This window comes from Phyllobates terribilis, unplaced genomic scaffold (assembly GCF_046119375.1).
Source record: "Phyllobates terribilis strain yellow unplaced genomic scaffold, ASM4611937v1 Scaffold_108__1_contigs__length_5656254, whole genome shotgun sequence".
Taxonomy (NCBI): Eukaryota; Metazoa; Chordata; class Amphibia; order Anura; family Dendrobatidae; genus Phyllobates; species Phyllobates terribilis.
Window position 1 is genome coordinate 2,275,062 of NW_027362868.1, and position 27,678 is coordinate 2,302,739.

A 27,678-nucleotide genomic window follows, 5' to 3' on the forward strand; every position below is an offset into this window, starting at 1 on the left:
CTGCAGACTATAAAAGAGAAACCAACCCAAAAAGTTTGGTTGATTAGTCTATGGCATTCTTTTAAACTGTTGCTTATGGCGGTCTCTGTGAGCTTCTCAGTGACATTCAGCCATCCAGGTATCCCGCCTGCAGTAGACGGAATGTGGCAATGGAACGCTGGCTGCGCGTGTCATAATAGGCTCTGAGCCTTTATATACCTGCGCACAGCAGCAGCCACCTTCAGTCTGCTGTTGGACAGCCAGCAGCAGCAGCAGCAGGAGAGGTAATTAATCAGCAACCCTCCTGCTAAGGGTAGACAGCTGCTCGTTCCACCCCCCCCCCCGCCTTAATTGGTTCTCCTCCCTTCCAACGGTGTTGAGGCGGGTGGGAACAGCCAGGGGTTGAGGGTACTGTGCTAAAAGAGGTGGAGTTATGCAGATCTAAAACGCGTGGATTGCAGCAGCAGCAAGCCTAAAAGTGCAGGCATGTGAGGGATCTAGAGGTTGACAGCATGTCTTCTTAACGGGAGTCCAGGTGGCCATCTCCACAAATGGACTTTTCAGAATCCTTGGGTGGCACCGTAGTCGGAAACCAATTCTGGTTATCGCTTCTCGGCCTTTTGGCTAAGATCAAGTGTAGTATCTGTTCTTATCAGTTTAATATCTGATACGTCCCCTATCTGGGGACCATATATTAAATGGATTTTTAGAACAGGGAGATGGAAAAAGAGCTTGCTCTGTCCACTCCACGCATTGACCTGGTATTGCAGTATCTCCAGGACCGGTGCACCCCTTCTTTAATGCAGTTTCTAAAATCAGAAAGAATTGAATTCAATGCTTTTTGTTCATTTTGCTTGTTTGTCGGATTTTGGGATGGACTCTTTGGCTTTGCTTTTCTTCTCCTCATTGGATTTTTCATGTTAAAAGTTGCAGAAGCCAGATGACAAGCTCATTTTGGTTCAACTTCAGCAACTGTGCATTGCATTGCCATGTAATGTAATGTAATGCAATGCTATCTATCTAGCTCTCCCTCTATACTTCCTTTTGGATAAACAGACATATTAGGCAAGCATTTTGGAGCTTTCACCTAAATAACTACAGGTGGTGAGATAAGCTGCACAATATAATTGACCTTTCAGTATATTGTTGCACACACACCATCTATTTAGCAAATGCCCTTGTTATCAACAGCAGCCTTTTAAACTCACCTGAGCTAACAGGTATGTGAGCTGGTTACTCTGCTGCGCTTAAAATTTCTTTTTTGGTTTGCTACAATGCCTTTTCTGAAACGTTGTCTCCCTCTGCTGGAACACTGACTTCTTTCATTTAATGCCTGCAGACTATAAAAGAGAAACCAACCCAAAAAGTTTGGTTGATTAGTCTGTGGCATTCTTTTAAACTGTTGCTTATGGCGGTATCTGTGAGCTTCTCAGTGACATTCAGCCATCCAGGTATCCCGCCTGCAGTAGACGGAATGTGGCAATGGAACGCTGGCTGCGCATGTCATAATAGGCTCTGAGCCTTTATATACCTGCGCACAGCAGCAGCCACCTTCAGTCTGCTGCTGGACAGCCAGCAGCAGCAGCAGCAGGAGAGGTAATTAATCAGCAACCCTCCTGCTAAGGGTAGACAGCTGCTCGTTCCACCCCCCCCCCCCCCGCCTTAATTGGTTCTCCTCCCTTCCAACGGTGTTGAGGCGGGTGGGAACAGCCGGGGGTTGAGGGTACTGTGCTAAAAGAGGTGGAGTTATGCAGATCTAAAACGCGTGGATTGCAGCAGCAGCAAGCCGAAAAGTGCAGGCATGTGAGGGATCTAGAGGTTGACAGCATGTCTTCTTAACGGGAGTCCAGGTGGCCATCTGCACAAATGGACTTTTCAGAATCCTTGGGTGGCACCGTAGTCGGAAACCAATTCTGGTTATCGCTTCTCGGCCTTTTGGCTAAGATCAAGTGTAGTATCTGTTCTTATCAGTTTAATATCTGATACGTCCCCTATCTGGGGACCATATATTAAATGGATTTTTAGAACAGGGAGATGGAAAAAGAGCTTGCTCTGTCCACTCCACGCATTGACCTGGTATTGCAGTATCTCCAGGACCGGTGCACCCCTTCTTTAATGCAGTTTCTAAAATCAGAAAGAATTGAATTCAATGCTTTTTGTTCATTTTGCTTGTTTGTCGGATTTTGGGATGGACTCTTTGGCTTTGCTTTTCTTCTCCTCATTGGATTTTTCATGTTAAAAGTTGCAGAAGCCAGATGACAAGCTCATTTTGGTTCAACTTCAGCAACTGTGCATTGCATTGCCATGTAATGTAATGTAATGCAATGCTATCTATCTAGCTCTCCCTCTATACTTCCTTTTGGATAAACAGACATATTAGGCAAGCATTTTGGAGCTTTCACCTAAATAACTACAGGTGGTGAGATAAGCTGCACAATATAATTGACCTTTCAGTATATTGTTGCACACACACCATCTATTTAGCAAATGCCCTTGTTATCAACAGCAGCCTTTTAAACTCACCTGAGCTAACAGGTATGTGAGCTGGTTACTCTGCTGCGCTTAAAATTTCTTTTTTGGTTTGCTACAATGCCTTTTCTGAAACGTTGTCTCCCTCTGCTGGAACACTGACTTCTTTCATTTAATGCCTGCAGACTATAAAAGAGAAACCAACCCAAAAAGTTTGGTTGATTAGTCTGTGGCATTCTTTTAAACTGTTGCTTATGGCGGTCTCTGTGAGCTTCTCAGTGACATTCAGCCATCCAGGTATCCCGCCTGCAGTAGACGGAATGTGGCAATGGAACGCTGGCTGCGCGTGTCATAATAGGCTCTGAGCCTTTATATACCTGCGCACAGCAGCAGCCACCTTCAGTCTGCTGCTGGACAGCCAGCAGCAGCAGCAGCAGGAGAGGTAATTAATCAGCAACCCTCCTGCTAAGGGTAGACAGCTGCTCGTTCCACCCCCCCCCCGCCTTAATTGGTTCTCCTCCCTTCCAACGGTGTTGAGGCGGGTGGGAACAGCCGGGGGTTGAGGGTACTGTGCTAAAAGAGGTGGAGTTGTGCAGATCTAAAACGCGTGGATTGCAGCAGCAGCAAGCCGAAAAGTGCAGGCATGTGAGGGATCTAGAGGTTGACAGCATGTCTTCTTAACGGGAGTCCAGGTGGCCATCTCCACAAATGGACTTTTCAGAATCCTTGGGTGGCACCGTAGTCGGAAACCAATTCTGGTTATCGCTTCTCGGCCTTTTGGCTAAGATCAAGTGTAGTATCTGTTCTTATCAGTTTAATATCTGATACGTCCCCTATCTGGGGACCATATATTAAATGGATTTTTAGAACAGGGAGATGGAAAAAGAGCTTGCTCTGTCCACTCCACGCATTGACCTGGTATTGCAGTATCTCCAGGACCGGTGCACCCCTTCTTTAATGCAGTTTCTAAAATCAGAAAGAATTGAATTCAATGCTTTTTGTTCATTTTGCTTGTTTGTCGGATTTTGGGATGGACTCTTTGGCTTTGCTTTTCTTCTCCTCATTGGATTTTTCATGTTAAAAGTTGCAGAAGCCAGATGACAAGCTCATTTTGGTTCAACTTCAGCAACTGTGCATTGCATTGCCATGTAATGTAATGTAATGCAATGCTATCTATCTAGCTCTCCCTCTATACTTCCTTTTGGATAAACAGACATATTAGGCAAGCATTTTGGAGCTTTCACCTAAATAACTACAGGTGGTGAGATAAGCTGCACAATATAATTGACCTTTCAGTATATTGTTGCACACACACCATCTATTTAGCAAATGCCCTTGTTATCAACAGCAGCCTTTTAAACTCACCTGAGGTAACAGGTATGTGAGCTGGTTACTCTGCTGCGCTTAAAATTTCTTTTTTGGTTTGCTACAATGCCTTTTCTGAAACGTTGTCTCCCTCTGCTGGAACACTGACTTCTTTCATTTAATGCCTGCAGACTATAAAAGAGAAACCAACCCAAAAAGTTTGGTTGATTAGTCTGTGGCATTCTTTTAAACTGTTGCTTATGGCGGTATCTGTGAGCTTCTCAGTGACATTCAGCCATCCAGGTATCCCGCCTGCAGTAGACGGAATGTGGCAATGGAACGCTGGCTGCGCGTGTCATAATAGGCTCTGAGCCTTTATATACCTGCGCACAGCAGCAGCCACCTTCAGTCTGCTGCTGGACAGCCAGCAGCAGCAGCAGCAGGAGAGGTAATTAATCAGCAACCCTCCTGCTAAGGGTAGACAGCTGCTCGTTCCACCCCCCCCCCCCGCCTTAATTGGTTCTCCTCCCTTCCAACGGTGTTGAGGCGGGTGGGAACAGCCGGGGGTTGAGGGTACTGTGCTAAAAGAGGTGGAGTTATGCAGATCTAAAACGCGTGGATTGCAGCAGCAGCAAGCCGAAAAGTGCAGGCATGTGAGGGATCTAGAGGTTGACAGCATGTCTTCTTAACGGGAGTCCAGGTGGCCATCTGCACAAATGGACTTTTCAGAATCCTTGGGTGGCACCGTAGTCGGAAACCAATTCTGGTTATCGCTTCTCGGCCTTTTGGCTAAGATCAAGTGTAGTATCTGTTCTTATCAGTTTAATATCTGATACGTCCCCTATCTGGGGACCATATATTAAATGGATTTTTAGAACAGGGAGATGGAAAAAGAGCTTGCTCTGTCCACTCCACGCATTGACCTGGTATTGCAGTATCTCCAGGACCGGTGCACCCCTTCTTTAATGCAGTTTCTAAAATCAGAAAGAATTGAATTCAATGCTTTTTGTTCATTTTGCTTGTTTGTCGGATTTTGGGATGGACTCTTTGGCTTTGCTTTTCTTCTCCTCATTGGATTTTTCATGTTAAAAGTTGCAGAAGCCAGATGACAAGCTCATTTTGGTTCAACTTCAGCAACTGTGCATTGCATTGCCATGTAATGTAATGTAATGCAATGCTATCTATCTAGCTCTCCCTCTATACTTCCTTTTGGATAAACAGACATATTAGGCAAGCATTTTGGAGCTTTCACCTAAATAACTACAGGTGGTGAGATAAGCTGCACAATATAATTGACCTTTCAGTATATTGTTGCACACACACCATCTATTTAGCAAATGCCCTTGTTATCAACAGCAGCCTTTTAAACTCACCTGAGCTAACAGGTATGTGAGCTGGTTACTCTGCTGCGCTTAAAATTTCTTTTTTGGTTTGCTACAATGCCTTTTCTGAAACGTTGTCTCCCTCTGCTGGAACACTGACTTCTTTCATTTAATGCCTGCAGACTATAAAAGAGAAACCAACCCAAAAAGTTTGGTTGATTAGTCTGTGGCATTCTTTTAAACTGTTGCTTATGGCGGTATCTGTGAGCTTCTCAGTGACATTCAGCCATCCAGGTATCCCGCCTGCAGTAGACGGAATGTGGCAATGGAACGCTGGCTGCGCGTGTCATAATAGGCTCTGAGCCTTTATATACCTGCGCACAGCAGCAGCCACCTTCAGTCTGCTGCTGGACAGCCAGCAGCAGCAGCAGCAGGAGAGGTAATTAATCAGCAACCCTCCTGCTAAGGGTAGACAGCTGCTCGTTCCACCCCCCCCCCCCGCCTTAATTGGTTCTCCTCCCTTCCAACGGTGTTGAGGCGGGTGGGAACAGCCGGGGGTTGAGGGTACTGTGCTAAAAGAGGTGGAGTTATGCAGATCTAAAACGCGTGGATTGCAGCAGCAGCAAGCCGAAAAGTGCAGGCATGTGAGGGATCTAGAGGTTGACAGCATGTCTTCTTAACGGGAGTCCAGGTGGCCATCTGCACAAATGGACTTTTCAGAATCCTTGGGTGGCACCGTAGTCGGAAACCAATTCTGGTTATCGCTTCTCGGCCTTTTGGCTAAGATCAAGTGTAGTATCTGTTCTTATCAGTTTAATATCTGATACGTCCCCTATCTGGGGACCATATATTAAATGGATTTTTAGAACAGGGAGATGGAAAAAGAGCTTGCTCTGTCCACTCCACGCATTGACCTGGTATTGCAGTATCTCCAGGACCGGTGCACCCCTTCTTTAATGCAGTTTCTAAAATCAGAAAGAATTGAATTCAATGCTTTTTGTTCATTTTGCTTGTTTGTCGGATTTTGGGATGGACTCTTTGGCTTTGCTTTTCTTCTCCTCATTGGATTTTTCATGTTAAAAGTTGCAGAAGCCAGATGACAAGCTCATTTTGGTTCAACTTCAGCAACTGTGCATTGCATTGCCATGTAATGTAATGTAATGCAATGCTATCTATCTAGCTCTCCCTCTATACTTCCTTTTGGATAAACAGACATATTAGGCAAGCATTTTGGAGCTTTCACCTAAATAACTACAGGTGGTGAGATAAGCTGCACAATATAATTGACCTTTCAGTATATTGTTGCACACACACCATCTATTTAGCAAATGCCCTTGTTATCAACAGCAGCCTTTTAAACTCACCTGAGCTAACAGGTATGTGAGCTGGTTACTCTGCTGCGCTTAAAATTTCTTTTTTGGTTTGCTACAATGCCTTTTCTGAAACGTTGTCTCCCTCTGCTGGAACACTGACTTCTTTCATTTAATGCCTGCAGACTATAAAAGAGAAACCAACCCAAAAAGTTTGGTTGATTAGTCTGTGGCATTCTTTTAAACTGTTGCTTATGGCGGTCTCTGTGAGCTTCTCAGTGACATTCAGCCATCCAGGTATCCCGCCTGCAGTAGACGGAATGTGGCAATGGAACGCTGGCTGCGCGTGTCATAATAGGCTCTGAGCCTTTATATACCTGCGCACAGCAGCAGCCACCTTCAGTCTGCTGCTGGACAGCCAGCAGCAGCAGCAGCAGGAGAGGTAATTAATCAGCAACCCTCCTGCTAAGGGTAGACAGCTGCTCGTTCCACCCCCCCCGCCTTAATTGGTTCTCCTCCCTTCCAACGATGTTGAGGCGGGTGGGAACAGCCGGGGGTTGAGGGTACTGTGCTAAAAGAGGTGGAGTTATGCAGATCTAAAACGCGTGGATTGCAGCAGCAGCAAGCCGAAAAGTGCAGGCATGTGAGGGATCTAGAGGTTGACAGCATGTCTTCTTAACGGGAGTCCAGGTGGCCATCTCCACAAATGGACTTTTCAGAATCCTTGGGTGGCACCGTAGTCGGAAACCAATTCTGGTTATCGCTTCTCGGCCTTTTGGCTAAGATCAAGTGTAGTATCTGTTCTTATCAGTTTAATATCTGATACGTCCCCTATCTGGGGACCATATATTAAATGGATTTTTAGAACAGGGAGATGGAAAAAGAGCTTGCTCTGTCCACTCCACGCATTGACCTGGTATTGCAGTATCTCCAGGACCGGTGCACCCCTTCTTTAATGCAGTTTCTAAAATCAGAAAGAATTGAATTCAATGCTTTTTGTTCATTTTGCTTGTTTGTCGGATTTTGGGATGGACTCTTTGGCTTTGCTTTTCTTCTCCTCATTGGATTTTTCATGTTAAAAGTTGCAGAAGCCAGATGACAAGCTCATTTTGGTTCAACTTCAGCAACTGTGCATTGCATTGCCATGTAATGTAATGTAATGCAATGCTATCTATCTAGCTCTCCCTCTATACTTCCTTTTGGATAAACAGACATATTAGGCAAGCATTTTGGAGCTTTCACCTAAATAACTACAGGTGGTGAGATAAGCTGCACAATATAATTGACCTTTCAGTATATTGTTGCACACACACCATCTATTTAGCAAATGCCCTTGTTATCAACAGCAGCCTTTTAAACTCACCTGAGCTAACAGGTATGTGAGCTGGTTACTCTGCTGCGCTTAAAATTTCTTTTTTGGTTTGCTACAATGCCTTTTCTGAAACGTTGTCTCCCTCTGCTGGAACACTGACTTCTTTCATTTAATGCCTGCAGACTATAAAAGAGAAACCAACCCAAAAAGTTTGGTTGATTAGTCTGTGGCATTCTTTTAAACTGTTGCTTATGGCGGTCTCTGTGAGCTTCTCAGTGACATTCAGCCATCCAGGTATCCCGCCTGCAGTAGACGGAATGTGGCAATGGAACGCTGGCTGCGCGTGTCATAATAGGCTCTGAGCCTTTATATACCTGCGCACAGCAGCAGCCACCTTCAGTCTGCTGCTGGACAGCCAGCAGCAGCAGCAGCAGGAGAGGCAATTAATCAGCAACCCTCCTGCTAAGGGTAGACAGCTGCTCGTTCCACCCCCCCCCCCGCCTTAATTGGTTCTCCTCCCTTCCAACGGTGTTGAGGCGGGTGGGAACAGCCGGGGGTTGAGGGTACTGTGCTAAAAGAGGTGGAGTTATGCAGATCTAAAACGCGTGGAATGCAGCAGCAGCAAGCCGAAAAGTGCAGGCATGTGAGGGATCTAGAGGTTGACAGCATGTCTTCTTAACGGGAGTCCAGGTGGCCATCTCCACAAATGGACTTTTCAGAATCCTTGGGTGGCATCGTAGTCGGAAACCAATTCTGGTTATCGCTTCTCGGCCTTTTGGCTAAGATCAAGTGTAGTATCTGTTCTTATCAGTTTAATATCTGATACGTCCCCTATCTGGGGACCATATATTAAATGGATTTTTAGAACAGGGAGATGGATAAAGAGCTTGCTCTGTCCACTCCACGCATTGACCTGGTATTGCAGTATCTCCAGGACCGGTGCACCCCTTCTTTAATGCAGTTTCTAAAATCAGAAAGAATTGAATTCAATGCTTTTTTTTCATTTTGCTTGTTTTTCGGATTTTGGGATGGACTCTTTGGCTTTGCTTTTCTTCTCCTCATTGGATTTTTCATGTTAAAAGTTGCAGAAGCCAGATGACAAGCTCATTTTGGTTCAACTTCAGCAACTGTGCATTGCATTGCCTTGTAATGTAATGTAATGCAATGCTATCTATCTAGCTCTCCCTCTATACTTCCTTTTGGATAAACAGACATATTAGGCAAGCATTTTGGAGCTTTCACCTAAATAACTACAGGTGGTGAGATAAGCTGCACAATATAATTGACCTTTCAGTATATTGTTGCACACACACCATCTATTTAGCAAATGCCCTTGTTATCAACAGCAGCCTTTTAAACTCACCTGAGCTAACAGGTATGTGAGCTGGTTACTCTGCTGCACTTAAAATTTCTTTTTTGGTTTGCTACAATGCCTTTTCTGAAACGTTGTCTCCCTCTGCTGGAACACTGACTTCTTTCATTTAATGCCTGCAGACTATAAAAGAGAAACCAACACAAAAAGTTTGGTTGATTAGTCTGTGGCATTCTTTTAAACTGTTGCTTATGGCGGTCTCTGTGAGCTTCTCAGTGACATTCAGCCATCCAGGTATCCCGCCTGCAGTAGACGGAATGTGGCAATGGAACGCTGGCTGCGCGTGTCATAATAGGCTCTGAGCCTTTATATACCTGCGCACAGCAGCAGCCACCTTCAGTCTGCTGCTGGACAGCCAGCAGCAGCAGCAGCAGGAGAGGTAATTAATCAACAACCCTCCTGCTAAGGGTAGACAGCTGCTCGTTCCACCCCCCCCCCCGCCTTAATTGGTTCTCCTCCCTTCCAACGATGTTGAGGCGGGTGGGAACAGCCGGGGGTTGAGGGTACTGTGCTAAAAGAGGTGGAGTTATGCAGATCTAAAACGCGTGGATTGCAGCAGCAGCAAGCCGAAAAGTGCAGGCATGTGAGGAATCTAGAGGTTGACAGCATGTCTTCTTAACGGGAGTCCAGGTGGCCATCTCCACAAATGGACTTTTCAGAATCCTTGGGTGGCACCGTAGTCGGAAACCAATTCTGGTTATCGCTTCTCGGCCTTTTGGCTAAGATCAAGTGTAGTATCTGTTCTTATCAGTTTAATATCTGATACGTCCCCTATCTGGGGACCATATATTAAATGGATTTTTAGAACAGGGAGATGGAAAAAGAGCTTGCTCTGTCCACTCCACGCATTGACCTGGTATTGCAGTATCTCCAGGACCGGTGCACCCCTTCTTTAATGCAGTTTCTAAAATCAGAAAGAATTGAATTCAATGCTTTTTGTTCATTTTGCTTGTTTGTCGGATTTTGGGATGGACTCTTTGGCTTTGCTTTTCTTCTCCTCATTGGATTTTTCATGTTAAAAGTTGCAGAAGCCAGATGACAAGCTCATTTTGGTTCAACTTCAGCAACTGTGCATTGCATTGCCATGTAATGTAATGTAATGCAATGCTATCTATCTAGCTCTCCCTCTATACTTCCTTTTGGATAAACAGACATATTAGGCAAGCATTTTGGAGCTTTCACCTAAATAACTACAGGTGGTGAGATAAGCTGCACAATATAATTGACCTTTCAGTATATTGTTGCACACACACCATCTATTTAGCAAATGCCCTTGTTATCAACAGCAGCCTTTTAAACTCACCTGAGCTAACAGGTATGTGAGCTGGTTACTCTGCTGCGCTTAAAATTTCTTTTTTGGTTTGCTACAATGCCTTTTCTGAAACGTTGTCTCCCTCTGCTGGAACACTGACTTCTTTCATTTAATGCCTGCAGACTATAAAAGAGAAACCAACCCAAAAAGTTTGGTTGATTAGTTTGTGGCATTCTTTTAAACTGTTGCTTATGGCGGTCTCTGTGAGCTTCTCAGTGACATTCAGCCATCCAGGTATCCCGCCTGCAGTAGACGGAATGTGGCAATGGAACGCTGGCTGCGCGTGTCATAATAGGCTCTGAGCCTTTATATACCTGCGCACAGCAGCAGCCACCTTCAGTCTGCTGCTGGACAGCCAGCAGCAGCAGCAGGAGAGGTATGTAATCAGCAACCCTCCTGCTAAGGGTAGACAGCTGCTCGTTCCACCCCCCCCCCGCCTTAATTGGTTCTCCTCCCTTCCAACGGTGTTGAGGCGGGTGGGAACAGCCGGGGGTTGAGGGTACTGTGCTAAAAGAGGTGGAGTTATGCAGATCTAAAACGCGTGGATTGCAGCAGCAGCAAGCCGAAAAGTGCAGGCACGTGAGGGATCTAGAGGTTGACAGCATGTCTTCTTAACGGGAGTCCAGGTGGCCATCTCCACAAATGGACTTTTCAGAATCCTTGGGTGGCACCATAGTCGGAAACCAATTCTGGTTATCGCTTCTCGGCCTTTTGGCTAAGATCAAGTGTAGTATCTGTTCTTATCAGTTTAATATCTGATACGTCCCCTATCTGGGGACCATATATTAAATGGATTTTTAGAACAGGGAGATGGAAAAAGAGCTTGCTCTGTCCACTCCACGCATTGACCTGGTATTGCAGTATCTCCAGGACCGGTGCACCCCTTCTTTAATGCAGTTTCTAAAATCAGAAAGAATTGAATTCAATGCTTTTTGTTCATTTTGCTTGTTTGTCGGATTTTGGGATGGACTCTTTGGCTTTGCTTTTCTTCTCCTCATTGGATTTTTCATGTTAAAAGTTGCAGAAGCCAGATGACAAGCTCATTTTGGTTCAACTTCAGCAACTGTGCATTGCATTGCCATGTAATGTAATGTAATGCAATGCTATCTATCTAGCTCTCCCTCTATACTTCCTTTTGGATAAACAGACATATTAGGCAAGCATTTTGGAGCTTTCACCTAAATAACTACAGGTGGTGAGATAAGCTGCACAATATAATTGACCTTTCAGCATATTGTTGCACACACACCATCTATTTAGCAAATGCCCTTGTTATCAACAGCAGCCTTTTAAACTCACCTGAGCTAACAGGTATGTGAGCTGGTTACTCTGCTGCGCTTAAAATTTCTTTTTTGGTTTGCTACAATGCCTTTTCTGAAACGTTGTCTCCCTCTGCTGGAACACTGACTTCTTTCATTTAATGCCTGCAGACTATAAAAGAGAAACCAACCCAAAAAGTTTGGTTGATTAGTCTGTGGCATTCTTTTAAACTGTTGCTTATGGCGGTCTCTGTGAGCTTCTCAGTGACATTCAGCCATCCAGGTATCCCGCCTGCAGTAGACGGAATGTGGCAATGGAACGCTGGCTGCGCGTGTCATAATAGGCTCTGAGCCTTTATATACCTGCGCACAGCAGCAGCCACCTTCAGTCTGTGCTGGACAGCCAGCAGCAGCAGCAGCAGGAGAGGTAATTAATCAGCAACCCTCCTGCTAAGGGTAGACAGCTGCTCGTTCCACCCCCCCCCGCCTTAATTGGTTCTCCTCCCTTCCAACGGTGTTGAGGCGGGTGGGAACAGCCGGGGGTTGAGGGTACTGTGCTAAAAGAGGTGGAGTTATGCAGATCTAAAACGCGTGGATTGCAGCAGCAGCAAGCCGAAAAGTGCAGGCATGTGAGGGATCTAGAGGTTGACAGCATGTCTTCTTAACGGGAGTCCAGGTGGCCATCTCCACAAATGGACTTTTCAGAATCCTTGGGTGGCACCGTAGTCGGAAACCAATTCTGGTTATCGCTTCTCGGCCTTTTGGCTAAGATCAAGTGTAGTATCTGTTCTTATCAGTTTAATATCTGATACGTCCCCTATCTGGGGACCATATATTAAATGGATTTTTAGAACAGGGAGATGGAAAAAGAGCTTGCTCTGTCCACTCCACGCATTGACCTGGTATTGCAGTATCTCCAGGACCGGTGCACCCCTTCTTTAATGCAGTTTCTAAAATCAGAAAGAATTGAATTCAATGCTTTTTGTTCATTTTGCTTGTTTGTCGGATTTTGGGATGAACTCTTTGGCTTTGCTTTTCTTCTCCTCATTGGATTTTTCATGTTAAAAGTTGCAGAAGCCAGATGACAAGCTCATTTTGGTTCAACTTCAGCAACTGTGCATTGCATTGCCATGTAATGTAATGTATTGCAATGCTATCTATCTAGCTCTCCCTCTATACTTCCTTTTGGATAAACAGACATATTAGGCAAGCATTTTGGAGCTTTCACCTAAATAACTACAGGTGGTGAGATAAGCTGCACAATATAATTGACCTTTCAGTATATTGTTGCACACACACCATCTATTTAGCAAATGCCCTTGTTATCAACAGCAGCCTTTTAAACTCACCTGAGCTAACAGGTATGTGAGCTGGTTACTCTGCTGCGCTTAAAATTAATTTTTTGGTTTGCTACAATGCCTTTTCTGAAACGTTGTCTCCCTCTGCTGGAACACTGACTTCTTTCATTTAATGCCTGCAGACTATAAAAGAGAAACCAACCCAAAAAGTTTGGTTGATTAGTCTGTGGCATTCTTTTAAACTGTTGCTTATGGCGGTCTCTGTGAGCTTCTCAGTGACATTCAGCCATCCAGGTATCCCGCCTGCAGTAGACGGAATGTGGCAATGGAACGCTGGCTGCGCGTGTCATAATAGGCTCTGAGCCTTTATATACCTGCGCACAGCAGCAGCCACCTTCAGTCTGCTGCTGGACAGCCAGCAGCAGCAGCAGCAGGAGAGGTAATTAATCAGCAACCCTCCTGCTAAGGGTAGACAGCTGCTCGTTCCACCCCCCCCCCCCGCCTTAATTGGTTCTCCTCCCTTCCAACGGTGTTGAGGCGGGTGGGAACAGCCGGGGGTTGAGGGTACTGTGCTAAAAGAGGTGGAGTTATGCAGATCTAAAACGCGTGGATTGCAGCAGCAGCAAGCCGAAAAGTGCAGGCATGTGAGGGATCTAGAGGTTGACAGCATGTCTTCTTAACGGGAGTCCAGGTGGCCATCTCCACAAATGGACTTTTCAGAATCCTTGGGTGGCACCGTAGTCGGAAACCAATTCTGGTTATCGCTTCTCGGCCTTTTGGCTAAGATCAAGTGTAGTATCTGTTCTTATCAGTTTAATATCTGATACGTCCCCTATCTGGGGACCATATATTAAATGGATTTTTAGAACAGGGAGATGGAAAAAGAGCTTGCTCTGTCCACTCCACGCATTGACCTGGTATTGCAGTATCTCCAGGACCGGTGCACCCCTTCTTTAATGCAGTTTCTAAAATCAGAAAGAATTGAATTCAATGCTTTTTGTTCATTTTGCTTGTTTGTCGGATTTTGGGATGGACTCTTTGGCTTTGCTTTTCTTCTCCTCATTGGATTTTTCATGTTAAAAGTTGCAGAAGCCAGATGACAAGCTCATTTTGGTTCAACTTCAGCAACTGTGCATTGCATTGCCATGTAATGTAATGTAATGCAATGCTATCTATCTAGCTCTCCCTCTATACTTCCTTTTGGATAAACAGACATATTAGGCAAGCATTTTGGAGCTTTCACCTAAATAACTACAGGTGGTGAGATAAGCTGCACAATATAATTGACCTTTCAGTATATTGTTGCACACACACCATCTATTTAGCAAATGCCCTTGTTATCAACAGCAGCCTTTTAAACTCACCTGAGCTAACAGGTATGTGAGCTGGTTACTCTGCTGCGCTTAAAATTTCTTTTTTGGTTTGCTACAATGCCTTTTCTGAAACGTTGTCTCCCTCTGCTGGAACACTGACTTCTTTCATTTAATGCCTGCAGACTATAAAAGAGAAACCAACCCAAAAAGTTTGGTTGATTAGTTTGTGGCATTCTTTTAAACTGTTGCTTATGGCGGTCTCTGTGAGCTTCTCAGTGACATTCAGCCATCCAGGTATCCCGCCTGCAGTAGACGGAATGTGGCAATGGAACGCTGGCTGCGCGTGTCATAATAGGCTCTGAGCCTTTATATACCTGCGCACAGCAGCAGCCACCTTCAGTCTGCTGCTGGACAGCCAGCAGCAGCAGCAGGAGAGGTAATTAATCAGCAACCCTCCTGCTAAGGGTAGACAGCTGCTCGTTCCACCCCCCCCCCGCCTTAATTGGTTCTCCTCCCTTCCAACGGTGTTGAGGCGGGTGGGAACAGCCGGGGGTTGAGGGTACTGTGCTAAAAGAGGTGGAGTTATGCAGATCTAAAACGCGTGGATTGCAGCAGCAGCAAGCCGAAAAGTGCAGGCACGTGAGGGATCTAGAGGTTGACAGCATGTCTTCTTAACGGGAGTCCAGGTGGCCATCTCCACAAATGGACTTTTCAGAATCCTTGGGTGGCACCATAGTCGGAAACCAATTCTGGTTATCGCTTCTCGGCCTTTTGGCTAAGATCAAGTGTAGTATCTGTTCTTATCAGTTTAATATCTGATACGTCCCCTATCTGGGGACCATATATTAAATGGATTTTTAGAACAGGGAGATGGAAAAAGAGCTTGCTCTGTCCACTCCACGCATTGACCTGGTATTGCAGTATCTCCAGGACCGGTGCACCCCTTCTTTAATGCAGTTTCTAAAATCAGAAAGAATTGAATTCAATGCTTTTTGTTCATTTTGCTTGTTTGTCGGATTTTGGGATGGACTCTTTGGCTTTGCTTTTCTTCTCCTCATTGGATTTTTCATGTTAAAAGTTGCAGAAGCCAGATGACAAGCTCATTTTGGTTCAACTTCAGCAACTGTGCATTGCATTGCCATGTAATGTAATGTAATGCAATGCTATCTATCTAGCTCTCCCTCTATACTTCCTTTTGGATAAACAGACATATTAGGCAAGCATTTTGGAGCTTTCACCTAAATAACTACAGGTGGTGAGATAAGCTGCACAATATAATTGACCTTTCAGCATATTGTTGCACACACACCATCTATTTAGCAAATGCCCTTGTTATCAACAGCAGCCTTTTAAACTCACCTGAGCTAACAGGTATGTGAGCTGGTTACTCTGCTGCGCTTAAAATTTCTTTTTTGGTTTGCTACAATGCCTTTTCTGAAACGTTGTCTCCCTCTGCTGGAACACTGACTTCTTTCATTTAATGCCTGCAGACTATAAAAGAGAAACCAACCCAAAAAGTTTGGTTGATTAGTCTGTGGCATTCTTTTAAACTGTTGCTTATGGCGGTCTCTGTGAGCTTCTCAGTGACATTCAGCCATCCAGGTATCCCGCCTGCAGTAGACGGAATGTGGCAATGGAACGCTGGCTGCGCGTGTCATAATAGGCTCTGAGCCTTTATATACCTGCGCACAGCAGCAGCCACCTTCAGTCTGCTGCTGGACAGCCAGCAGCAGCAGCAGCAGGAGAGGTAATTAATCAGCAACCCTCCTGCTAAGGGTAGACAGCTGCTCGTTCCACCCCCCCCCCCCGCCTTAATTGGTTCTCCTCCCTTCCAACGGTGTTGAGGCGGGTGGGAACAGCCGGGGGTTGAGGGTACTGTGCTAAAAGAGGTGGAGTTATGCAGATCTAAAACGCGTGGATTGCAGCAGCAGCAAGCCGAAAAGTGCAGGCATGTGAGGGATCTAGAGGTTGACAGCATGTCTTCTTAACGGGAGTCCAGGTGGCCATCTCCACAAATGGACTTTTCAGAATCCTTGGGTGGCACCGTAGTCGGAAACCAATTCTGGTTATCGCTTCTCGGCCTTTTGGCTAAGATCAAGTGTAGTATCTGTTCTTATCAGTTTAATATCTGATACGTCCCCTATCTGGGGACCATATATTAAATGGATTTTTAGAACAGGGAGATGGAAAAAGAGCTTGCTCTGTCCACTCCACGCATTGACCTGGTATTGCAGTATCTCCAGGACCGGTGCACCCCTTCTTTAATGCAGTTTCTAAAATCAGAAAGAATTGAATTCAATGCTTTTTGTTCATTTTGCTTGTTTGTCGGATTTTGGGATGGACTCTTTGGCTTTGCTTTTCTTCTCCTCATTGGATTTTTCATGTTAAAAGTTGCAGAAGCCAGATGACAAGCTCATTTTGGTTCAACTTCAGCAACTGTGCATTGCATTGCCATGTAATGTAATGTAATGCAATGCTATCTATCTAGCTCTCCCTCTATACTTCCTTTTGGATAAACAGACATATTAGGCAAGCATTTTGGAGCTTTCACCTAAATAACTACAGGTGGTGAGATAAGCTGCACAATATAATTGACCTTTCAGTATATTGTTGCACACACACCATCTATTTAGCAAATGCCCTTGTTATCAACAGCAGCCTTTTAAACTCACCTGAGCTAACAGGTATGTGAGCTGGTTACTCTGCTGCGCTTAAAATTTATTTTTTGGTTTGCAACAATGCCTTTTCTGAAACGTTGTCTCCCTCTGCTGGAACACTGACTTCTTTCATTTAATGCCTGCAGACTATAAAAGAGAAACCAACCCAAAAAGTTTGGTTGATTAGTCTGTGGCATTCTTTTAAACTGTTGCTTATGGCGGTCTCTGTGAGCTTCTCAGTGACATTCAGCCATCCAGGTATCCCGCCTGCAGTAGACGGAATGTGGCAATGGAACGCTGGCTGCGCGTGTCATAATAGGCTCTGAGCCTTTATATACCTGCGCACAGCAGCAGCCACCTTCAGTCTGCTGCTGGACAGCCAGCAGCAGCAGCAGCAGCAGGAGAGGTAATTAATCAGCAACCCTCCTGCTAAGGGTAGACAGCTGCTCGTTCCACCCCCCCCCCCCCCGCCTTAATTGGTTCTCCTCCCTTCCAACGGTGTTGAGGCGGGTGGGAACAGCCGGGGGTTGAGGGTACTGTGCTAAAAGAGGTGGAGTTATGCAGATCTAAAACGCGTGGATTGCAGCAGCAGCAAGCCGAAAAGTGCAGGCATGTGAGGGATCTAGAGGTTGACAGCATGTCTTCTTAACGGGAGTCCAGGTGGCCATCTCCACAAATGGACTTTTCAGAATCCTTGGGTGGCACCGTAGTCGGAAACCAATTCTGGTTATCGCTTCTCGGCCTTTTGGCTAAGATCAAGTGTAGTATCTGTTCTTATCAGTTTAATATCTGATACGTCCCCTATCTGGGGACCATATATTAAATGGATTTTTAGAACAGGGAGAAGGAAAAAGAGCTTGCTCTGTCCACTCCACGCATTGACCTGGTATTGCAGTATCTCCAGGACCGGTGCACCCCTTCTTTAATGCAGTTTCTAAAATCAGAAAGAATTGAATTCAATGCTTTTTGTTCATTTTGCTTGTTTGTCGGATTTTGGGATGGACTCTTTGGCTTTGCTTTTCTTCTCCTCATTGGATTTTTCATGTTAAAAGTTGCAGAAGCCAGATGACAAGCTCATTTTGGTTCAACTTCAGCAACTGTGCATTGCATTGCCATGTAATGTAATGTAATGCAATGCTATCTATCTAGCTCTCCCTCTATACTTCCTTTTGGATAAACAGACATATTAGGCAAGCATTTTGGAGCTTTCACCTAAATAACTACAGGTGGTGAGATAAGCTGCACAATATAATTGACCTTTCAGTATATTGTTGCACACACACCATCTATTTAGCAAATGCCCTTGTTATCAACAGCAGCCTTTTAAACTCACCTGAGCTAACAGGTATGTGAGCTGGTTACTCTGCTGCGCTTAAAATTTCTTTTTTGGTTTGCTACAATGCCTTTTCTGAAACGTTGTCTCCCTCTGCTGCAACACTGACTTCTTTCATTTAATGCCTGCAGACTATAAAAGAGAAACCAACCCAAAAAGTTTGGTTGATTAGTCTGTGGCATTCTTTTAAACTGTTGCTTATGGCGGTCTCTGTGAGCTTCTCAGTGACATTCAGCCATCCAGGTATCCCGCCTGCAGTAGACGGAATGTGGCAATGGAACGCTGGCTGCGCGTGTCATAATAGGCTCTGAGCCTTTATATACCTGCGCACAGCAGCAGCCACCTTCAGTCTGCTGCTGGACAGCCAGCAGCAGCAGCAGCAGGAGAGGTAATTAATCAGCAACCCTCCTGCTAAGGGTAGACAGCTGCTCGTTCCACCCCCCCCCCCGCCTTAATTGGTTCTCCTCCCTTCCAACGGTGTTGAGGCGGGTGGGAACAGCCGGGGGTTGAGGGTACTGTGCTAAAAGAGGTGGAGTTATGCAGATCTAAAACGCGTGGATTGCAGCAGCAGCAAGCCGAAAAGTGCAGGCATGTGAGGGATCTAGAGGTTGACAGCATGTCTTCTTAACGGGAGTCCAGGTGGCCATCTCCACAAATGGACTTTTCAGAATCCTTGGGTGGCATCGTAGTCGGAAACCAATTCTGGTTATCGCTTCTCGGCCTTTTGGCTAAGATCAAGTGTAGTATCTGTTCTTATCAGTTTAATATCTGATACGTCCCCTATCTGGGGACCATATATTAAATGGATTTTTAGAACAGGGAGATGGAAAGAGAGCTTGCTCTGTCCACTCCACGCATTGACCTGGTATTGCAGTATCTCCAGGACCGGTGCACCCCTTCTTTAATGCAGTTTCTAAAATCAGAAAGAATTGAATTCAATGCTTTTTGTTCATTTTGCTTGTTTGTCGGATTTTGGGATGGACTCTTTGGCTTTGCTTTTCTTCTCCTCATTGGATTTTTCATGTTAAAAGTTGCAGAAGCCAGATGACAAGCTCATTTTGGTTCAACTTCAGCAACTGTGCATTGCATTGCCATGTAATGTAATGTAATGCAATGCTATCTATCTAGCTCTCCCTCTATACTTCCTTTTGGATAAACAGACATATTAGGCAAGCATTTTGGAGCTTTCACCTAAATAACTACAGGTGGTGAGATAAGCTGCACAATACAATTGACCTTTCAGTATATTGTTGCACACACACCATCTATTTAGCAAATGCCCTTGTTATCAACAGCAGCCTTTTAAACTCACCTGAGCTAACAGGTATGTGAGCTGGTTACTCTGCTGCGCTTAAAATTTCTTTTTTGGTTTGCTACAATGCCTTTTCTGAAACGTTGTCTCCCTCTGCTGGAACACTGACTTCTTTCATTTAATGCCTGCAGACTATAAAAGAGAAACCAACCCAAAAAGTTTGGTTGATTAGTCTGTGGCATTCTTTTAAACTGTTGCTTATGGCGGTCTCTGTGAGCTTCTCAGTGACATTCAGCCATCCAGGTATCCCGCCTGCAGTAGACGGAATGTGGCAATGGAACGCTGGCTGCGCGTGTCATAATAGGCTCTGAGCCTTTATTTACCTGCGCACAGCAGCAGCCACCTTCAGTCTGCTGCTGGACAGCCAGCAGCAGCAGCAGCAGGAGAGGTAATTAATCAGCAACCCTCCTGCTAAGGGTAGACAGCTGCTCGTTCCACCCCCCCCCGCCCCGCCTTAATTGGTTCTCCTCCCTTCCAACGGTGTTGAGGCGGGTGGGAACAGCCGGGGGTTGAGGGTACTGTGCTAAAAGAGGTGGAGTTATGCAGATCTAAAACGCGTGGATTGCAGCAGCAGCAAGCCGAAAAGTGCAGGCATGTGAGGGATCTAGAGGTTGACAGCATGTCTTCTTAACGGGAGTCCAGGTGGCCATCTCCACAAATGGACTTTTCAGAATCCTTGGGTGGCACCGTAGTCGGAAACCAATTCTGGTTATCGCTTCTCGGCCTTTTGGCTTAGATCAAGTGTAGTATCTGTTCTTATCAGTTTAATATCTGATACGTCCTCTATCTGGGGACCATATATTAAATGGATTTTTAGAACAGGGAGATGGAAAAAGAGCTTGCTCTGTCCACTCCACGCATTGACCTGGTATTGCAGTATCTCCAGGACCGGTGCACCCCTTCTTTAATGCAGTTTCTAAAATCAGAAAGAATTGAATTCAATGCTTTTTGTTCATTTTGCTTGTTTGTCGGATTTTGGGATGGACTCTTTGGCTTTGCTTTTCTTCTCCTCATTGGATTTTTCATGTTAAAAGTTGCAGAAGCCAGATGACAAGCTCATTTTGGTTCAACTTCAGCAACTGTGCATTGCATTGCCATGTAATGTAATGTAATGCAATGCTATCTATCTAGCTCTCCCTCTATACTTCCTTTTGGATAAACAGACATATTAGGCAAGCATTTTGGAGCTTTCACCTAAATAACTACAGGTGGTGAGATAAGCTGCACAATATAATTGACCTTTCAGTATATTGTTGCACACACACCATCTATTTAGCAAATGCCCTTGTTATCAACAGCAGCCTTTTAAACTCACCTGAGCTAACAGGTATGTGAGCTGGTTACTCTGCTGCGCTTAAAATTTATTTTTTGGTTTGCTACAATGCCTTTTCTGAAACGTTGTCTCCCTCTGCTGGAACACTGACTTCTTTCATTTAATGCCTGCAGACTATAAAAGAGAAACCAACCCAAAAAGTTTGGTTGATTAGTCTGTGGCATTCTTTTAAACTGTTGCTTATGGCGGTCTCTGTGAGCTTCGCAGTGACATTCAGCCATCCAGGTATCCCGCCTGCAGTAGACGGAATGTGGCAATGGAACGCTGGCTGCGCGTGTCATAATAGGCTCTGAGCCTTTATATACCTGCGCACAGCAGCAGCCACCTTCAGTCTGCTGCTGGACAGCCAGCAGCAGCAGCAGCAGGAGAGGTAATTAATCAGCAACCCTCCTGCTAAGGGTAGACAGCTGCTCGTTCCACCCCCCCCCCCGCCTTAATTGGTTCTCCTCCCTTCCAACGGTGTTGAGGCGGGTGGGAACAGCCGGGGGTTGAGGGTACTGTGCTAAAAGAGGTGGAGTTATGCAGATCTAAAACGCGTGGATTGCAGCAGCAGCAAGCCGAAAAGTGCAGGCATGTGAGGGATCTAGAGGTTGACAGCATGTCTTCTTAACGGGAGTCCAGGTGGCCATCTCCACAAATGGACTTTTCAGAATCCTTGGGTGGCACCGTAGTCGGAAACCAATTCTGGTTATCGCTTCTCGGCCTTTTGGCTAAGATCAAGTGTAGTATCTGTTCTTATCAGTTTAATATCTGATTAGAGATGAGCGGTGTTCGACTAGAACTGTTCGCCAATCTCAAATTCGAGCTGTTTTGGGCGGTGTTCGAGTTGTTCCACGAACCCGAACGATTTGCGAAAAATTCGGCTGTTCGAGGTTATGTTCGATAACTGTTCGTGCACCAAAAGCGTGTCCTGCATGTCTGGCGCTATTTAGAGCACCAATCATGCAGGGATTGTCTGCCACTCACTGTAATGCCGCAGCCATGGTGGTTGTGGCATTACAGTGATTGCCCAAATCGATGGGAACAGTGCCAACAGTGAAACATGAAAAGCCGGCAATTCATCAGCGGCATACACCGGTACCCGACAATTTAGAACCGAAAGAATAGAGCTTCACACATAGATTAGATAGATATAAACATGTCAGTCACATATATATGAAGTACAGTGACAGTGTTGCTTACTGTACTTGTCATTTAGCGTAAAGGATTTATCAAAAAAAATAATAGTGTTTTCATGCACCGTCTCTTTAAAAAAGCCGGCCGGCAATTCAGCAGCGGTACCCGACAATTTAGAATAGAAAGAATAGAGAATCACACATAGATTAGATAGATAGAAACATGTCAGCCACATATATATGAAGTACAGTGACAGTGTTGCTTACTGTACTTGTCATTTAGCGTAAAGGATTTATCAAAAAAAATAATAGTGTTTTCATGCACCGTCTCTTTAAAAAAGCCGGCGGGCAATTCAGCAGCGGTACCCGACAATTTATAACAGACAGAATAGAGCTTCACACATAGATTAGATAGATAGAAACATGTCAGCCACATATATATGAAGTACAGTGACAGTGTTGCTTACTGTACTTGTCATTTAGCGTAAAGGATTTATCAAAAAAAATAATAGTGTTTTCATGCACCGTCTCTTTAAAAAAGCCGGCGGGCAATTCAGCAGCGGTACCCGACAATTTATAACAGACAGAATAGAGCTTCACACATAGATTAGATAGATAGAAACATGTCAGTCACATATATATGAAGTACAGTGATAGTGTTGGTTACTGTACTTGTCATTTAGTATTAAAATAAAGGATTTATTATTAAGAAAATAGGCGTGGGGTTCCCCTTAATTTTAGGCTCTAGCGGAGGTTAAGCAGACGGCTGGGGCAGATGTTTGAAGCCTGGGAAGGGGGTAATACCCACGGAGCTTCCCAGGCTACTAATATCAGCCCCCAGCTGAATACATAGCCTTTACTAGCTATTAAAATGGGGGACCCCCCAAAAAAAATGACGTGGGGTCCCCCCTAATTTAATAGCTAGCAAAGGCTAGGCAGACAGCTGGGGGCTGATATTAATAGCCCAGGAAGGGAGCCATGAATATTGGCCCCCTCCCAGGCTAGAAACACCAGCCGTCAGCCGCCCCAGAAATGGCGCATTCATAGGATGCGCCAATTCTGGCACTTAGCCTCGCTCTTCCACGCTGCCCTGGTGCGGTGGCAGGGGGTAATAGGGTTGGGGTTGATGTCAGCTTATAATGCCAGCTGACATCAAGCCCAGGTTAGTAATGGAGAGGCGTCTATAAGACACCCCCATTACTAACCCCATAGTCAAAGTTAAAAAAAACACAAACACCCAGAATAAAGTCCTTTAATTGAAATAAAGACACAATCCTTTATTGTTCTAAATTAAACCATACTTACCGTCACGCCCATTCCAGCTGAAGCCAACGATCTCCTGCAATAAAAGAAAAATAATAAAGCAACCTCATCCTTACCTTTCCATGGTTCCCACGACAGCTTCAGCTCTGCTACATCGAGATGACAGGCTGGACCGCAGCAGAACGCTGCCATCCAGCCTGTCATCCCGCAGACACTGAGAAGCGCAGGCTTGCTTGCGCTGCTCAGCGTCTCTCTGTGACGACATCCAGATGAGCCGAGTTCATGTCCAATGAACTCGGCTCACCTCATGCACGTCACTGACAGCGTGGGAAAATTCTCACGCTGAAGCGGTGAGTGCAGGAAAATTTTCCCACGCTGTCAGTGACGTGCATAAGGTGAGCTCATGTCCAATGAACTCAGCTCACCTCCTGCACGTCACTGACAGCGTGGGAGAATTCTCCTGCACTCAGCGCTTCAGTGTGAGAATTCTCCCACGCTGAAGCGCTGAGTGCAGGAGAATTTTCCCACGCTGTCAGTGACGTGCATGAGGTGAGCCGAGTTCATTGGACATTAACTCGGCTCATCTGGATGCCCTCACAGAGAGACACTGTGGAGCGCAAGCAAGCCTGCGCTTCTCAGTGTCTGCGGGATGACAGGCTGGATGGCAGCGTTCTGCTGCGGTCCAGCCTGTCATCTCGATGTAGCAGAGCTGAAGCTGTCATGGGAACCATGGAAAGGTAAGGATGATGTTGCTTTATTATTTTTCTTTTATTTCAGGAGATCGTTGGCTTCAGCTGGAATGGGTGTGATGGTAAGTATGGTTTAATTTAGAACAATAAAGAATTGTGTCTTTATTTCAATTAAAGGACTTTTTTCTGGGTGTTGTGTTTTTTTTAAATACTTTACTAGAAATTCATGGTGGTCATGTCTAATATTGGCGTGACCCCATGAATTTCGGGCTTAGGGCCAGCTGATAATGCCAAGCTGGCCCTAACCCCTTTATTACCCAGTGAGCCACCGCATCAGGGCCCTGGATGAGTTGGGTACAGCGCCAGAAGATGGCGCTTCTATGAACGCGCCATTTTCCGGGATGGCTGCGGACTGCAATTTGCAGCGGGGGTGGCCCAGAAAGCTTGGGCCTCCCTGCGCTGCGGATTCCAGCCCCCAGCTGCCTAGTTGTATCTGGCTGGACACAAAAACAGGGCGAAGCCCCACGTCAATTTTCTTTAAATTATTTCATGAAATAATTAAGAAAAAAAGGGCTTCCCTATATTGTTGTGTCCGGCCAGGTACAAATAGGCAGCTGGTGGTTGGGGGCAGCCCGTTCCTGCCTGCTGTACCTGGCTGGACACAAATATAGTGCGAAGCCCCACGTCAATTTTTTTTAAATTATTTCATGAATTTCCTGAAATAATTTAAAAAAATTTAAGTGGGGCTTCGCACTATATTTGTGTCCAGCCAGGTACAGCAGGCAGGAACGGGCTGCCCCCATCCACCAGCTGCCTATTTGTACCTGGCCGGACACAACAATATAGGGAAGCCCTTTTTTTCTTAATTATTTCATGAATTTCATGAAATAATTAAAAAAAAAAGTACGTGGGGCTTCGCCCTATTTTTGTGTCCAGCCAGGTACAACTAGGCAGCTGGGGGCTGGAATCTGCAGCGCAGGGAGGCCCAAGCTTTCTGGGCCCCCCCCCGCTACAAATTGCAGTCCGCAGCCACCCCGGAAAATGGCGCTTTCATAGAAGCGCCATCTTCTGGCGCTGTGCCCAACTCATCCAGGGCCCTGGTGCGGTGGCTCACTGGGTAATAAAGGGGTTAGGGCCAGCTTGGTATTATCAGCTGGCCCCAAGCCCAAAATTCATGGGGTCACGCCAGTATTAGACATGACCGCCATGAATTTCTAGTAAAGTATTTAAAAAAAACACAACACCCAGAATAAAGTCCTTTAATTGAAATAAAGACACAATTCTTTATTGTTCTAAATTAAACCATACTTACCATCACACCCATTCCAGCTGAAGCCAACGATCTCCTGCAATAAAAGAAAAATAATAAACCAACCTCATCCTTACCTTTCCATGGTTCCCACGACAGCTTCAGCTCTGCTACATCGAGATGACTGGCTGGACCGCAGCAGAACGCTGCCATCCAGTCTGTCATCCCGCAGACACTGAGAAGCGCAGGCATGCTTGCGCTCCTCACTGTCTCGCTGTGACGGCATCCAGATGAGCCGAGGTCATATCCAATGAACTCGGCTCACCTCATGCACGTCACTGACAGCGTGGGAAAATTCTCACGCTGAAGTGCTGAGTGCAGGAGAATTCTCCCACGCTGTCAGTGATGTGCATGAGGTGAGCTCATGTCCAATGAACTCAGCTCACCTCCTGCACGTCACTGACAGCGTGGGAAAATTCTCCTGCAATCAGCGCTTCAGCGTGAGAATTTTCCCACGCTGTCAGTGACGTGCATGAGGTGAGCCGAGTTAATTGGACATGAACTCGGCTCTTCTGGATGTCGTCACAGAGAGACGCTGAGCAGCGCAAGCAAGCCTGCGCTTCTCAGTGTCTGCGGGATGACAGGCTGGATGGCAGCGTTCTGCTGCGGTCCAGCCTGTCATCTCGATGTAGCAGAGCTGAAGCTGTCGTGGGAACCATGGAAACGTAAGGATGAGGTTGCTTTATTATTTTTCTTTTATTGCAGGAGATCGTTGGCTTCAGCTGGAATGGGCGTGATGGTAAGTATGGTTTAATTTAGAACAATAAAGGATTGTGTCTTTATTTCAATTAAAGGACTTTATTCTGGGTGTTTGTGTTTTTTTTAACTTTGACTATGGGGTTAGTAATGGCGGTGTCTTATAGACGCCTCTACATTACTAACCTGGGCTTGATGTCAGCTGGCATTATAAGCTGACATCAACCCCAACCCTATTACCCCCTGCCACCGCACCAGGGCAGCGTGGAAGAGCGAGGCTAAGTGCCAGAATTGGCGCATCCTATGAATGCGCCATTTCTGGGGCGGCTGACGGCTGGTGTTTCTAGCCTGGGAGGGGGCCAATATTCATGGCTCCCTTCCTGGGCTATTAATATCAGCCCCCAGCTGTCTGCCTAGCCTTTGCTAGCTATTAAATTAGGGGGGACCCCACGTCATTTTTTTGGGGGGGTCCCCCATTTTAATAGCTAGTAAAGGCTATGTATTCAGCTGGGGGCTGATATTAGTAGCCTGGGAAGCTCCGTGGGTATTACCCCCTTCCCAGGCTTCAAACATCTGCCCCAGCCGTCTGCTTAACCTCCGCTAGAGCCTAAAATTAAGGGGAACCCCACGCCAATTTTTTTAATAATAAATCCTTTATTTTAATACTAAATGACAAGTACAGTAACCAACACTATCACTGTACTTCATATATATGTGACTGACATGTTTCTATCTATCTAATCTATGTGTGAAGCTCTATTCTGTCTGTTATAAATTGTCGGGTACCGCTGCTGAATTGCCGGCCGGCTTTTTTAAAGAGACAGTGCATGAAAACACTATTATTTTTTTAAATAAATCCTTTACACTAAATGACAAGTACAGTAAGCAACACTATCACTGTACTTATTATATATGTGACTGACATGTTTCTATCTATCTAATCTATGTGTGAAGCTCTATTCTTTCTGTTCCAAATTGTCGGGTACAGATGCTGAATTGCCGGCCGGCTTTTTTAAAGAGACGGTGCATGAAAACACTAATATTTTTTTTAATAAATCCTTTACACTAAATGACAAGTGCAGTAACCAACACTGTCACTGTGCTTCTTATATGTGTGACTGACATGTTTCTATCTATCTAATCTATGTGTGATGCTCTATTCCTTCTTGTCTAAATTGTCGGGTACCGGTGTATGCCGCTGCTGAATTTGCCGGCCGGCTTTTTTAAAGAGAGTGTCTTCTGAGCAGTTTGTCAGCTTTTGGACACCTTTGCAGGTGTTTTCTATGTGTTTCTATGTGTTTTTGTTTGCCTGCCATTGGTTTTAACGGTGTTCGACGGTGTTCTAAGGTGTTCGACGAACAGTTCGACGAACAGTTCTTCGAACATCCCGGTGTTCGACGAACCGAACCGAACCCGAACACTACGGGGGTGGCTCAACACTATATCTGATACGTCCCCTATCTGGGGACCATATATTAAATGGATTTTTAGAACAGGGAGATGGAAAAAGAGCTTGCTCTGTCCACTCCACGCATTGACCTGGTATTGCAGTATCTCCAGGACCGGTGCACCCCTTCTTTAATGCAGTTTCTAAAATCAGAAAGAATTGAATTCAATGCTTTTTGTTCATTTTGCTTGTTTGTCGGATTTTGGGATGGACTCTTTGGCTTTGCTTTTCTTCTCCTCATTGGATTTTTCATGTTAAAAGTTGCAGAAGCCA

General features: G+C 45.4%; 17 non-coding genes and 1 pseudogene across 17 annotated transcripts; all 18 read left to right on the top strand.

Moving 5' to 3' along the window:
• The first annotated feature begins 583 nt into the window (after positions 1-583).
• On the top strand, positions 584-774 carry LOC141199564 (U2 spliceosomal RNA). Its single transcript, XR_012271312.1, has one exon. It is a non-coding gene; the product is annotated as a U2 spliceosomal RNA (small nuclear RNA).
• Positions 775-1,898: 1,124 nt separating this feature from the next.
• On the top strand, positions 1,899-2,089 carry LOC141199566 (U2 spliceosomal RNA). The gene has a single exon (XR_012271314.1). It is a non-coding gene; the product is annotated as a U2 spliceosomal RNA (small nuclear RNA).
• A 1,120-nt stretch (positions 2,090-3,209) lies between these two features.
• Positions 3,210-3,400, top strand: LOC141199567 (U2 spliceosomal RNA). Its single transcript, XR_012271315.1, has one exon. It is a non-coding gene; the product is annotated as a U2 spliceosomal RNA (small nuclear RNA).
• Positions 3,401-4,522: 1,122 nt separating this feature from the next.
• On the top strand, positions 4,523-4,713 carry LOC141199568 (U2 spliceosomal RNA). The gene has a single exon (XR_012271316.1). It is a non-coding gene; the product is annotated as a U2 spliceosomal RNA (small nuclear RNA).
• A 1,122-nt stretch (positions 4,714-5,835) lies between these two features.
• On the top strand, positions 5,836-6,026 carry LOC141199569 (U2 spliceosomal RNA). Its single transcript, XR_012271317.1, has one exon. It is a non-coding gene; the product is annotated as a U2 spliceosomal RNA (small nuclear RNA).
• Positions 6,027-7,144: 1,118 nt separating this feature from the next.
• On the top strand, positions 7,145-7,335 carry LOC141199570 (U2 spliceosomal RNA). Its single transcript, XR_012271318.1, has one exon. It is a non-coding gene; the product is annotated as a U2 spliceosomal RNA (small nuclear RNA).
• A 1,121-nt stretch (positions 7,336-8,456) lies between these two features.
• LOC141201304 (U2 spliceosomal RNA) lies at positions 8,457-8,647 on the top strand. The gene has a single exon (XR_012272869.1). It is a non-coding gene; the product is annotated as a U2 spliceosomal RNA (small nuclear RNA).
• Positions 8,648-9,768: 1,121 nt separating this feature from the next.
• Positions 9,769-9,959, top strand: LOC141199571 (U2 spliceosomal RNA). Its single transcript, XR_012271319.1, has one exon. It is a non-coding gene; the product is annotated as a U2 spliceosomal RNA (small nuclear RNA).
• A 1,117-nt stretch (positions 9,960-11,076) lies between these two features.
• Positions 11,077-11,267, top strand: LOC141199572 (U2 spliceosomal RNA). The gene has a single exon (XR_012271320.1). It is a non-coding gene; the product is annotated as a U2 spliceosomal RNA (small nuclear RNA).
• Positions 11,268-12,385: 1,118 nt separating this feature from the next.
• LOC141199573 (U2 spliceosomal RNA) lies at positions 12,386-12,576 on the top strand. The gene has a single exon (XR_012271321.1). It is a non-coding gene; the product is annotated as a U2 spliceosomal RNA (small nuclear RNA).
• Positions 12,577-13,698: 1,122 nt separating this feature from the next.
• Positions 13,699-13,889, top strand: LOC141199574 (U2 spliceosomal RNA). Its single transcript, XR_012271322.1, has one exon. It is a non-coding gene; the product is annotated as a U2 spliceosomal RNA (small nuclear RNA).
• A 1,117-nt stretch (positions 13,890-15,006) lies between these two features.
• LOC141199575 (U2 spliceosomal RNA) lies at positions 15,007-15,197 on the top strand. Its single transcript, XR_012271323.1, has one exon. It is a non-coding gene; the product is annotated as a U2 spliceosomal RNA (small nuclear RNA).
• A 1,122-nt stretch (positions 15,198-16,319) lies between these two features.
• Positions 16,320-16,510, top strand: LOC141199577 (U2 spliceosomal RNA). The gene has a single exon (XR_012271325.1). It is a non-coding gene; the product is annotated as a U2 spliceosomal RNA (small nuclear RNA).
• A 1,127-nt stretch (positions 16,511-17,637) lies between these two features.
• Positions 17,638-17,828, top strand: LOC141200332 (U2 spliceosomal RNA). Its single transcript, XR_012272055.1, has one exon. It is a non-coding gene; the product is annotated as a U2 spliceosomal RNA (small nuclear RNA).
• A 1,121-nt stretch (positions 17,829-18,949) lies between these two features.
• On the top strand, positions 18,950-19,140 carry LOC141200314 (U2 spliceosomal RNA). Its single transcript, XR_012272038.1, has one exon. It is a non-coding gene; the product is annotated as a U2 spliceosomal RNA (small nuclear RNA).
• A 1,124-nt stretch (positions 19,141-20,264) lies between these two features.
• Positions 20,265-20,455, top strand: LOC141200420 (U2 spliceosomal RNA). Its single transcript, XR_012272141.1, has one exon. It is a non-coding gene; the product is annotated as a U2 spliceosomal RNA (small nuclear RNA).
• Positions 20,456-21,576: 1,121 nt separating this feature from the next.
• On the top strand, positions 21,577-21,774 carry LOC141200960 (U2 spliceosomal RNA). The gene has a single exon (XR_012272629.1). It is a non-coding gene; the product is annotated as a U2 spliceosomal RNA (small nuclear RNA).
• A 5,655-nt stretch (positions 21,775-27,429) lies between these two features.
• On the top strand, positions 27,430-27,527 carry LOC141200968 (U2 spliceosomal RNA; annotated as a pseudogene).
• Positions 27,528-27,678: the final 151 nt, after the last annotated feature.